We start from the raw sequence: 13,178 nt of genomic DNA on the forward strand, positions 1-13,178 counted from the left end.
GAGAAAAAGAAAGAAATAACCAAAAAAGCTAAAAATGCAATAAGAAAAAAGAAAAAGAAAAAAGAAAAATGAAGGTAGAAAGAAAAGTAGAAAAAAGTGTAAAGAAGTAGGTTGTGATATCCTTCATAGAAGTTCATAAGTACAATTATACTTCTCTAAAGATACATCATGACTGTCTTCTTTCTATAATCTATACTCTTGAATCATCAAAACCATAAATCACATGTTAATTTTTTTTTCATTTTTATGCAAAAAGTTCGTAAGAGGTTTCTGGTCACCATTGGAAACTTTAGATATTGTCTTTTTTCTGATCAAAAAAGTTAGTTTGTCCATCTCAACAAATTCTGACAATTTCGCCAGCCATTCTTCTATGGTGGGCAGTGCTGAATCTTTCCATCTTTGTGCATCTTGAAGCAGTGATCAAATATTGAAATGATCTTCCATGGCTTTTTTCTGTTTGTCCTTCAATTTTAAAAGAAACAAGTTCTTCTTTCATATCTTTTTTTTTATTCCTGCATACCCTTCTTTCATTTTCTTTTTAAAAGCATTCAAACTATTGGCAACAGTTGTAGTCATCTTTTTATCATTTCCTCAATTTCTGCCATAAATATGGTGAAATGCCCTTATCTGTAATTTGTTCTTTCCTTCTTTTTCCCAATTTTTCTTGTTGCCATTATGATAAAGTGAACATACTGTATATGAAGTACTAAGGAGAAAGTAAAAAGATGGCTTCTCCTTTTTTGTTTTGCTTTCCTCTGCCTTTAATATTTAATTCCAATTAGCTCTCCGCAGTTAAAGTCACACAGTCTGGCTCAAATTACCCTTATCTTCTTATTTTGTACCAATTATCTATTTTGTTTAATAGTAAACAATCAGCATTCCCAAGAAGGTCCAGTCTGTCTAATTAATTTTAATGTTTTCAAAGGCACTTTTGTCAGAAAATGTTATTCTTTTGTTTTCTAAAATTACTATTCCCCTTATCCATTTAAAACTTGCTTGAATCCTGATCTTGTTCAGCTTTTTCCTTTTAAATTAAACTCTTTTAAGACAGTGTGGTTTGTTTGTTTTTTTAGCCTTAATTCTAAAAAAAGAAGGCAACTCACTGTGTGTCTTTGCTCTTTCTGCTATTTGGAATATCACTCTTAGGTTGTAAATTAATTTTATCCAGAGTTGTTTATGAAAGTGAGGTTTTTGCTGATCATATGTCCATAAAAAGTGCAAAGCAGAGATATGGGTGCGTTGATATTCCCTTGGCTCCCAAGCAACTCAATTCACAATCAACCACAAAAAAACTCAATTCCTATAGTCTCTTTGCAAGGGGCAGGTTATCTAGAGAGCAAGTGGGAGATTCCTCAATCTCCCATTTCTCCAGACAGATTTTTGTCAGCCAGAACTTCTGCTGGCTGCCGACTTCATTGTGGTGCAATCCAAGCTAATGGAGTCATTCACAGAAACATCTAATCTGCCACAAGTCCTCACCTAAAAGCCACTGAATTTCTGCCTATGTTTTGATAGGGGTGGTGAAGTTTTGTCTCTTTTATCTGTACTACACTGAAACATGTCCTTTTAATCCTGGACATTTCATCTACTTCAAGGGCTCACTGAAATTTCATCAGATCATACAAAAGCTTTTAATGCTAGCAAGGGTAACATTCATTCTGTCCAACTGATCATAAGTGTATGGTCACAGCCTATCATTCTGCAGACAGTATGGATTGGCATAGGAAACTTACTAAAGTCAATCCAACTAAAAAAGAAAAGGAAATGGGAAATGGGCTTCTATTGGATGCTAAAATACAGTCAGTATTATGGTTTTTCACAACATGGCACAGAACATAGACGCAAAGACTGAATCATTTTTTTCCCAACAGAACTGTTTTATTGTACAAAACTAAACTCATAATTTATTCTACTCTTTGCATTGATGTAAATGTAATACTATTCTATTTCTAGGATTATTTATAATCCATACATTTCTACATTCTATTCCTATGTCAGCACTATGTTTTCTTAACTACTATTTCTTTAAATCTCCCTTTCCCACCCAGGTCTTCAGCTTTTGTAGTCAATCTCATTCCATTTGCATCTGAAAACCCTTTCCACTCCTTTATAGACTCGCCAATGGGCTTTTCTTTCCCTCAGCATTCACAATTTGTGGAGCTGGTCAGTAGAGCTCTGCACCTGGGTGGTTGCAAGCAGTGGGCTTGTTTTGGTTTTAGGCTTGTTTGGGGTTTTTAGACTCTCAATGGGCTTTTCTCACCCCCATCTCTCAGGTCTGCCTCTCAGCGTCTTGCAGCTCAGAGAAGTTTCTCTTGCTATCTAAAGAACGGATGTCTAATCTTGGCAACTTTAAGACTCATGGACTTCCAACTCCCAGAATTCCCCAGCCAGCCATTCTGGGAGTTGAAGTCCACAAGACTTGAAGTTGCTAAGATTGGACACTCTGATCTAAAGACTACTGTTGAGGTGCTTTCCTTTGGGTTGGAGTTAAATCTTTTCCATATGTCTTCTGTCTTCTTGGCTTGACACTTTTCCTGGACACACCCATGCAGATGCTTGTTTTCAATTTTTTTAAATAAATAAATAAATTAAACTTGCCAATTAAGGGGAAGGTGGGGCTGCTTTAACCCTCCTTCCCAGGTGGCACCCAAACTCTGGATCCCAGGAAGAAAACTGCTCACTCGACATGTTGAGTTGGCTCTTCCATAGTCAATGTTGCCGATCCTGATCTAGATTAAATCTGTAAAACCCATTTCCTCAAGCCCAGGGCTGACTTGGCATAGCGAATTGAGTCTAATGCTAAAAGCTGAAGTCTGATTCTTTTAGGTTGCTTTATAACAAACACCACCCCAGCAGAGAACATTGGCAACTGAATATGCTTCATTATAAAACCTGCAGTATCACATCACTGGAGTCCCCCCACCCCCACCGGTTTTCTCTAATTAATTCCTACTGGCTTGAATGAGGCTGGCTCACATGGATGGAGGCTGGCAGAAGAATGGTAAACAAAGGGCCATGCAGGATATTGATTGACAGGCAGTGCACATAGAGGGAATCACCATCTGGCTGGGACTCAGTTTACTTAATAAGAGGCACAAAAGATCTGGGAACAGAGCCACGTTGTGCATTAAATTCAAAGATGGGATGCAGAGATAGAGAGAGGGGGCTCTGCTATAGTTCTAGATGGAGAAAAAGACAAAAATCAAAACAGCAAGTCTGAGATCTGAGAGTGCAAGTAGGAATCAGCACTGCGAAGATCCTTTGGGAAAAAATAGTAAGACAAAAGCCTGCAGAAATGGATAACCCTGGATAAACTATGAATAACGTTTGGAATAAAAAGAGTTATTCCCTTTTACTACAGAAGGGATTTATAGTGAAAAGACAGTAGGCTTATTTTCCGGTTGGGTCTTATTTTCGGGGAAACAGGGTATGTATGTATTAGGTATGTTTACTGCCTTGAGTTATTTATAAAAAAATAATGAAGGTGAGATAAAAACAAATAATAATATAGTTTTTATAAGTCCCATAAAATAAAACTCATAGAGCCAGATTGATGTAGTAATTAAGGCATCAAGTGAAAACTTAGTGTCACCTAAGGCATAAAGCTATCTAGGTGACCATGAGCCAGGTATACCATCTGCCTATGACTAAATGGCCCTAAATTGGGAAAGTTGTGACCAAGGTTGTTGATGTCATCTTATTTAATTAATTTATATACAGGATATGTAGTGAAAAATGCTAAATAGGAAATGGAAAAAAATGAATAACAAATATCATATACTAATGACACTATTTTGATGGCTGGAAACAAGGAAAACCTACATAATTATGAAACCCAAAACCTGATCTGCTACTCAGTATTAAAGAAAACTAAGATTACATTGATAGGCCATACCAATCCAGAGAAGATTGATGGAGAAGAAGTTGAAGTAGTTACAAACTTCATATTCCTAGGTTCAACATTTCATGGACAGTGATTGTAGTGTTGAAATAAGCACCAGCTACTTGGGAGAAAACTATGACATATCTGGACAAAATATTAAAGTGCAGAAATATCATCCTGACATTGTAGTTGCTGTCAAAGCCATGGTATTCCTAGCTAAAACACATGGCTGTGAAAGGATGAAGGATGAAGAAATAAAAAATAGCCACATTTGAATTGTGGCTGGATAACGCTATTGACATTACCTTGGACCACCAGAAGAACAATAAATTGAATTCTGGATGAAATAAAATTAGATTCCTTATTAGAACCACTAATTATGAAGTTTAAGATATTTTGGAACCTAATACAAAGGAAGAAGACACTGGAGAAGTCCCTGATGCCGGGAAAATTTGAAGCCATTCAAAAGAGGCTAATGGAGGACAAGGTAGTTAGATACTAACTCTAATAATGCAAGCATAAGCTTACAAGAACTCAAAGCAATTAATGACAGAAATTCTGGCAAACTGATATCTGCTGGATCATGAAGAGCTGGTAGCTATTGAACAACAACACTAACTGTGAATGCAGTGCTTTTTAATGAATTTAATAATAAATAAATAAATAAAATAATTATTGTTATATAATGTGTAACAATATAATCACTAGAGTTCTATGAATGCTACTGCTACAGTATGCAAACTATAAGAAATACATTAATATGGAGTGATAAAAACTAGCCACTATCCTTTTTGCACTAGCTTATAAATTGAACAATTTGAATATTTTGTCAATTTTGCATACAAGAAGGAGATAAATGCTATCTATACAATTATTGACATATATGAAAAAATCAAGTTTCTTCTTCCAAAGCCTCTTAATATATCCTCTAATGATTCTGACCTTAAAAACCAGACAATTTAGCAAAACATATCCTAGGCTTTGCTTAGCCAGTTTTGAATAGCTGAAATATTACTCCTGCCATAGCAACCAAAGTCAACATTTGCGTCACAAATGACTCTGCAATTATTTAACACCGTCTACTGATTCCAATCGGTATAGGTTGTGCTATAACTTTAGTAATCTCAGGAAATGTTGAGATCAAAAAATGTGTTCCACAGTGCAAGATAATCAGCTACCCAAACTTTGCAACTAGCAAAGTCTCTATGCTTGGGACAGGCTGTGTAGCAAAGGCACTCTCATAGAAGAAGGGAACTGTTTTTGCCACTCTTTAGCCCCTCCCTGGGACAGTCCAACAGCCATAGCATCAACAGGGTCTCATTTAGTCCTCATCTGACCCTCTCAATCAAGGCACAAGCAGGCTGACTCATCCCAATAACAAGTATTCGCATATGCATTACTTCTGACATTAGAGAGTAACCAATTATTTTTATCCTCCTCCACTCCAAGACCACAAAGGGGTTTCTGTATTTTTATTATAATTATTTTAACCAAATAACCTCCATGTGAGGGGTGATTAGGCTCAGAAAGAAACCCAGTAAGGTTCAAAGGCTGAGGTTGGACTCTTCCTGAAGGAGCATCACCCAAAATACCAAGCACAAAACCTCCACACCTTTTAAATATCTCCTATCATTCGTATGGCATTTTCACCCTCTTTCCAATTTCATTGCCAAACAACTTGTTGTTGATTGTTAAGCCAAGAAAGAGGGAAAAGGTGCTGTGACTTCAGACCTTGCTCAGGTCCTTTTAAATAATTTAGCATCCCTGCCTTCCCCTATAAAACAGCAGAAGTGACTCCAGGACAGAAGGGGATAAAAAGAAACAAGAAGGAGACACCAACTCTTCAACTTTTGGGTCACTACAGGTCTATAGTTGCTTACTTTCAACTATTTGTTTTTGATTTGCTGAGAGAATATGCCTCTGTTTCCTCAAAGTTGTCCTTTAGGTGCAGTTAAAAGACATTTTCTTTTCAGTGCAAAGATTTTAATACTGGGAAAGGGCTTTTTCCTAATCCTTCAATCAGGTGGCCCATACCCTTCCGTGACAGTGAGATGGGTGGCATATAAATTTAATAAACATAAATAAAAAATAAAATCCTCTTCTGTGGAATGTGGTTGTGTGAGCGTTACTATGGTACTGAGACTTTCCTATGATTTGTCGAGGTTTTAGGAGCTTTGAACAGTAGAGCTCTGCTCTCCCCCTAAATCTTTTATCTCCTTCTCTCAAGTTTCCTGGAACCTATACAGGTCCTCAATATAAAATTCCATGTGCAATATCATTTTATCAAACTGGCAAAAAGCAACCAAATGATTTTTTTTATGATTCCCCTTCCCCTTTTAAAATAGTTATCTGTGCTCATCAGTAAGAGGGCACCAGCTTTGGAACAGTAAAGAACAGCAAAGCTATTTCTCCACTTTGCAGATGATAATAAGATACTTTTTTTTTTTTTTTTAATTTGATTTATATGCCGCCCTTCTCCGGAGACTCAGGGCGGCTTACAGTGCGTTAAGCAATAGCCTTCATACTTTTGTATATTTATACAAAGTCAGCTTATTGCCCCCACAAACTGGGTCCTCATTTAACCTACCTTAGAAAGGATGGAAGGCTGAGTCAACCTTGAGCCTTGGAGAGATTCGAACCAGCAGTAAATTGCAGGCAGCTGTGTTAATAACAGGGTGCTTTAAACCACTGTAGTACCAAGGCTCTTCATGAATACTTCATGAATTTAACTGAAGGGGATGAGTTAGACAGGTGATCTAGACAGTTGGAAGCATTGCACAAAAACTTAGAAATGTGGTTTTGCAGAACTGACAACTTAATATAGGAAAATGTAGTTTGCACAACAGAGGTGAGACCAGAGAAGACTGAGCAGGAAAAGGGGGAGAATGTATGTTAGCAACTGAATATTTTTTCACTGGGAGAGATCAGGCTTGTGATAATGATAGTCAGTGTGAAAAGAATGTGTTTTCCCCTGTCTTCTCTCAGAAATTTGATTCTTCAAAAAAAAAAAAAGTTTTTCTAATACAGTATTGTAGAAATTTAGCACTCACCCCTCTCCTAAAGAATGAAATATTCTAGGAAATATTAAAAAGGCAGAATATTATACCACCCTGGATGAGAAAAGGAGAAACATGCTCTTGGAGAGCAGCCCCTTCCTTTGCTAATAGCCCCAGAACGACTGGGCCATCCTATCTACAAGACAAAAGGCTGGGCCAGCTTATCTACAACACAAAAGACCTTCACCCTCAGGACATAATAGGATTAGTCCTTTACCTATCTCACCACATGGCACCTGGGAAGATTACATCACCCAGCATGATTCAACCAAGCCTGGGACTCAAGACAACCTACAAAGTTACCTCTGCCTGGCCCGATGGGAATCTGACAACCAATCAGAATACAGTATAAATCTCTCTCTCTCCATTCCATATGGTCAGCTACCATGTGGTCCTGTCCACCATTAAACCATCTTTCCAAGCAGTCTCCATGTTTCCAGTGTCTTTCTCCCACTTGGAACTGAACCCAGATGGGCATTTCTTCCAACAGTATCATTGAGTTCTGACAGACTTTACAAGATTGTTCCCCAAGCTGTTATTCTTAATTCCTTTTTAAAAAATTTTGTCCCTCTTTATTTTACCCATCAACTCTTTTATAGTCAGAAAAAGGATACAAGACTTTTTTACAACAGCACTGTACCTTTCTTATTCAGGAATGATAACCTCTTCTTTCTGTCAAAACTTCCCCTGCTTTCATTCATTTTCAGATACTTAAACAGGTTCTCAAAATGATAAGTGATTGTTCATTGTATACACTACAGAAGCAAGGTAGGAGAATTTTAGGATAAAGCTTAGGACCAGCTAATACCATTACGGAGGGATGTTTAGGCCAATGAGTCCTCGATCAGAGTAGAATTGCTTTTTATGTTCTATTTGGATATGTTCAGTGATGGGAGTCCTCCACAACTTGACGTAACTAATTCCATGAAGGATTTTATATATATAAAATCTTGGGTTTCAAAAACTTTTACTACCGGTTCTGTGGGTGTGGCTTGGTGGGCGTGGCATGGTTCAATGGGCGTGGCTTGGTGGGAGTTGCAGGGGAAAGATACTGTAAAATCCCCATTTCCTTCTGATCAGCTGGGACTTGGGAGGCAGAGAATAGATGGGGGCGGGGCCAGTCAGAATTTTTACTACCATTTCTCCGAACTACTCAAAATTTCCGCTACCGGTTCTCCAGAACTGGTCAGAACCTGCTGAAACCCACCTCTGGTATATAGTCCTTTTACCTAGGGAAAAGAGGGCACATTAGAGACCTCAAATCTGTCTTTGTAATTTTGTGAGATACCTCAGTACTGTACCATTTAGTAACAGGAGTAATTTTCTTTTCAGTTTTCAGCAAGAAAACATATTACATTTTCAGTATGTATCAGCTACAAAAGGAGAAAAATAGACTGAAAATGCCGAAGTTATCCCAGTAGAACTCTAAAAGTTTTCTACTTTTACCTCTGAAAAGTCAAGCTGGCATGGATATACAGTCCGACTTTCCAGGAAATCAATAAAACATAATCTGGCATTGTTTTATATTGAGATCAATTGGTGGTTATCTGCATTTTAAATAGATATGTGAGGAGGAGGAAGAGGAAAAGGAGAAAGTGGAGTTTTGGGATTTAATCTCTTCCTGTCCATTCGTGGAAGCAGATATATCCTATTTTACAGCACCCACTCTGGCTTCTGAATTTGTTTGTTTGTAAAATTTATTAGCCACCCATCTTACCACAAGGCAACTCTGAGAAGCTTACATTATTAAAAAATAAAATTGCACAAGCCTATTGATATAAATACAATACAATACAATGCTATAAAAATCCAGATAATCAGCCTGGATTCAGAGGACATTTCATCTAAAGCTCTAAATAGCTTGTGCCCAGGGTACCTGAAGGACTTATCTTTTCCCATATGACCGTAGAAATCCTTTACTAAGCTAAAGAAGCTTTCCTTGGCATCTTGGCAACGTCCAAAGCCTTACTTACTGGATTTAGATAAACAACCTCACTGCATCTCGTCTGCAGTATGGAACATTTATTTTGGATTTGATTCAAAGGCCACTTGTCCTGTCAGATACCTGACCTAGCAGTAAGATGGAACACCCATATATTCAACCTTGTTAAGTTACTTATTATCCTGCTGACTCTTTTATTCATTTTACTATGTTATTGTTTGTAAATATTTGATGCCTGGCTTTGCAATGTTTGTAAATTTCAAATGCAATGTTTGTAAATTTCAAACCTTCCAATAGTAGTATTTATTTATTTATTTATTTTATTGAATTTCTATACCGCCCTTCTCCCAAAGGACTCAGGGTGGTGTACAGCCAGAAATAAAACCATGACAATATAAAAATTAAAAACAATTAAAACAATTAAATAAATTGGCCAAAACTCTAATAAAACAACCCATTAAAATAGTTAGGCCATTGTTGGAATAATAATGTTTTTAGGGCGTGACGAAAGGTACGAAGGTCGGGAATCCTACAAATCTCCCGGGGGGGGGCTCATTCCAGAAGGTAGGGGCCCCCACAGAGAATGCTCTCCCCCTGGGGGTCGTCAGCCGATATTGCCTAGCCAATGGCATCCGGAGGAGCCCCTCTCTGTGGGAGCATACTGGTCGATGGGAGGCTATCGGTGGCAGAAGGCAGTCTTGTAAATACCCAGGTCCCAAGCCATGGAGTGCTTTAAAGGTAGCAACCAGCACCTTGAATCGCACCCCGAAGACCACCGGGAGCCAGTGCAGCTCGCGCAGGAGTGGTGTTACATGGGAGCGTCGAGTTGCTCCTGTAATTACCCGCGCGGCCGCATTCTGTAACGCAGTAGATCCGTGATGACGAACCTATGGCATGTGTGCCACAGCTGGCATGCAGCACCCTCTCTGTGGGCACATGAGCTGTTGCCCCAGCTCAATTCCACCACACATGCGCGCACACCTCCTGCTGGCTAGCTGGTCGTTGGGTCTCTGCTGTGCATGCGCAGAGGGTGGGGTGCATGCAGGGCGCTACACATGTGCGGGGGTTGGGTGGGGTGCATGTGGGGGCCACAAGCATATGCACCGGTGGGCGGTATGCATGCATGCGTGGGCCCGGGCATGTGGGGGGGGGTGCATGTGGGGGGAGGCCCGTGCATGTGCAAGGGGCAGGCCGCATGCAGGGGGCACACATGCACATGGGGGCTGCACGTGCATGCGTGGGGGTGGGCACATGCATGGGGGCTGTGCATGCATTGCATCTTGGGGGTTCGGGCACGTGCACATTCACCCAAAACCCCAAAATGCAATGCGTGCGCAGCCCCTGCGCATGCGCCCCAGCCCATGCAAGCACAGCCACTTTGGGCACTCGGTTTGGAAAAGGTTAGCCATCACTGCAGTAGATCATAAATGCACCAAATGAATTAAATACTGGCTCCTGCAAGCAAATTTCACCTGCTACTTTTCAAAAAATGAAAGTGAAACAGTAATGCCTTGCTCGTGCAGACATACAGATAGTCCTCGACTTACGTCCACAATTGAGCCCAAACTTTCTGTTGCTAAGTGAGTTTTGCCCTATTTTACAACATTTCTTGGGACATTTGTTAAGTGATTCACTAGCTGTTAAGTTAGTAACACGATTGTTAGGTGAATCTGACTTCCCTATTGACCCAAAGGGATGACATCACCTGGGACACCGCAATCATGATCAATATGAACCAGTTGCCAGGTATCCAAATTTTGATCATGTGACCATGGGGATGCTGCAATGGTTTGAAAAACAGTCATAAGTCACTTTTTTTCAATGCTGTTGCAATTTTGAACGGTCACTAAATTGTAAGTCAAAGATTACTGTTACTTGCAGACTGTTTTGGGAGAAACTCTGGGAGATGCATGCTGAATTGTTTGAATTCTCCACAGAAGGCTTTGACACCAGGCAGGCTCTACACTGGACCATATAAGGCTGGGAAGGCTGCTTAACTTGGAAAGCTGAACTACCATTATGGCAGAACAGCACAGCCCAAATATATATCAATATAGCAACCAACCATTTAGCTTAAACTGAAAAATGATTGGATCCCCTTTACTTTATTCACATTTAGTTAGAAAGTTCACTCCCTAGTAACCATGTACAGATTTGCAATTTTGTAATGTATCTGAAGGCGAAATCCTCACAGTTGGATATTTGATTTCTATATTTTATATCAAAAGTATGGGCTGAACTAGGCAATGCTAGATTTCTGTGGCCAAATGCTTCAAGAATAAGGTTAGAAAGGGCTAACTAGGTAGTTGACCTTCCACTCATCAATTAAACCTGATATGGAAAATGGCAAATTCTATGCACTTGCAAAAGTCAACCTGCACTTCAGATCAAAAAAAGGCAATGACAGAGAAGTAGTAATAAGTGCTGCATTCAGCCTCTGCACCAAGGCATTTTTAAAAAATTATCTATAGCTGACACAATCTTTGCTATAATGCAGTGGTGAAATGTAAAATTTGTTACTACCGGTTCTGTGGGCGTGGCTTGGGGGGGGTAATGTGACTGGGTGGGCGTGGCCAACTTTTTTTTTTTTACTTTTAAAACCATTTTTTCTAAAACCTCTTCTGCCAAAGAGGTTGTAGAAAAAATGCTTTTAAAAGCCTCTGATGATCCCAGCTGAGCCGCGTAATCTTCAGAGGCTTTTTAAAAAACTTTTAAAAGCATTTTTTTGGCCAAAGAGGTTGTAGAAAAAATGCTTTTAAAAATTAAACAAAAAGCCTCTGATGATCGCGCGGCTCAGCTGGACATGGGGGGAGGGCAGGGATTTTTGCTACCGGTTCTCCAAACTACCTGCCTCCATCACTACCAGATCGGGTGATCCGATCTTAACCAGGAGCATTTCACCCTTGCTGTAATGAAATATCTGCAGTCTGAAGAGAGAAAAAAGGTTTTGTTTATCCCATTCCTCCTTTTTCTGCCTTGTATGCACTGCCTTGAAAAACTGTACTTAGTGCAGTTTTAACTTCCTAGCTGATTCCTTATTAGATCAGGTTTTGAAATCACTGCTAGGTACAATAAATGCAGTTCCGATTTTCATGTTTTAGTGGTAGATGAAACAACTGCAGAATTTGATGCAGCTCCTAAAATAATTGATCTAGTTGAATTATTAATCATTAATAGCAGCAGATTTTCATAATATTATAGCATAGTTCCCTCTGGGGATTAAATATTTTCCAATTATTTATTCCCTGAAATATTTTTCAGATAACATTAGAAATTTGTGAAGTATTAGAACCTCTTCATTCATTTTAATGCAGAATCTCTTTTTTAAAATGCATCTACTACAATAAAAAAATGTCTGCTGCCTTGCCAGATTCTGCCATTTTTAAAATTTATTTTGTTCAGGTAATTTTGTTAGCTTTTACTTTTCCATGAACCAATATTTCTTAAGCTTCTAAATTATGTGCAATTGAAAATGGGATGTGTTAATATGCAGTACAGAATTACATTTTTCTGTAGAAGTTCCTGAAATAATTTCTTTTGAGGCTCCATTTTCATAATTGTTTATTTCAAATAAGTCACTATTATGTATGCATACTCAAAAATAATGGGTTTTTTTGAAAAATTGATTATTGCCATCTGTAGTACTGTATTCCCCAATGTTAATGCAACATAGCCACAATTTTTTGCATATGTGAGTATCTGTGGCTGCATCTCTGTTCAACCTTTCAGTCTCTAGAATCATATACAAGTTGTTGCAAAACCAGTTTTATGTTGCAAAGAACAATGAAGTAATGAAATACATGGGAGTAAATATGTTAACTGTATTTCATTAATTTATTTTGAATGAAATGTAACTTCAATTTAATCAAGGTAATTTTTGTTTTTTAACTTGGCCTCCAGCTCACCTGTATTTATCTGTATTTGGCTCCAGCTTTCAAATACAGATAAAGCTGAAAAAAGTGTCTAATAAATAATTGTGGGATTACCTTTATGAGCATGAAGTGATTCAGTTTATGTCCAAGAAAACAATGCAAGAATTGACTTAAATTGAATGAATTTCAGCAAACAAAGAAGTATCTATGTTCTTGGTGAAAGTTGGCTGCTTGACAATGTAACAATTTGGATACATTAAGTGAGAAAATATAACCATCATAACATACCTGTGTACTTTACTAACTTGCTTTAATTATGTTAATAATTAGGAGATCTGATCAAAGGTGACATTTTGTGGAGAATAAGATAAACTGATGCAAGTGAGCAAGCATTCTTTGAGTTGCAATGGCAAAAGCAGCAGCAG

The 13,178-nt window shown here is 38.5% G+C and overlaps 1 protein-coding gene across 3 annotated transcripts in view; it reads right to left on the minus strand.

The window, feature by feature from the left end:
• TMEM63B (transmembrane protein 63B) overlaps positions 1-13,178 on the minus strand; it is an 85,412-nt gene that overhangs the window by 37,826 nt on the left and 34,408 nt on the right. The window lies entirely within an intron of this gene.

Source organism: Pituophis catenifer, unplaced genomic scaffold (genome assembly GCF_029215685.1).
Source record: "Pituophis catenifer annectens isolate HBS135680 unplaced genomic scaffold, rPitCat1.0.hap2 SCAF_1, whole genome shotgun sequence".
NCBI lineage: Eukaryota > Metazoa > Chordata > Lepidosauria > Squamata > Colubridae > Pituophis > Pituophis catenifer.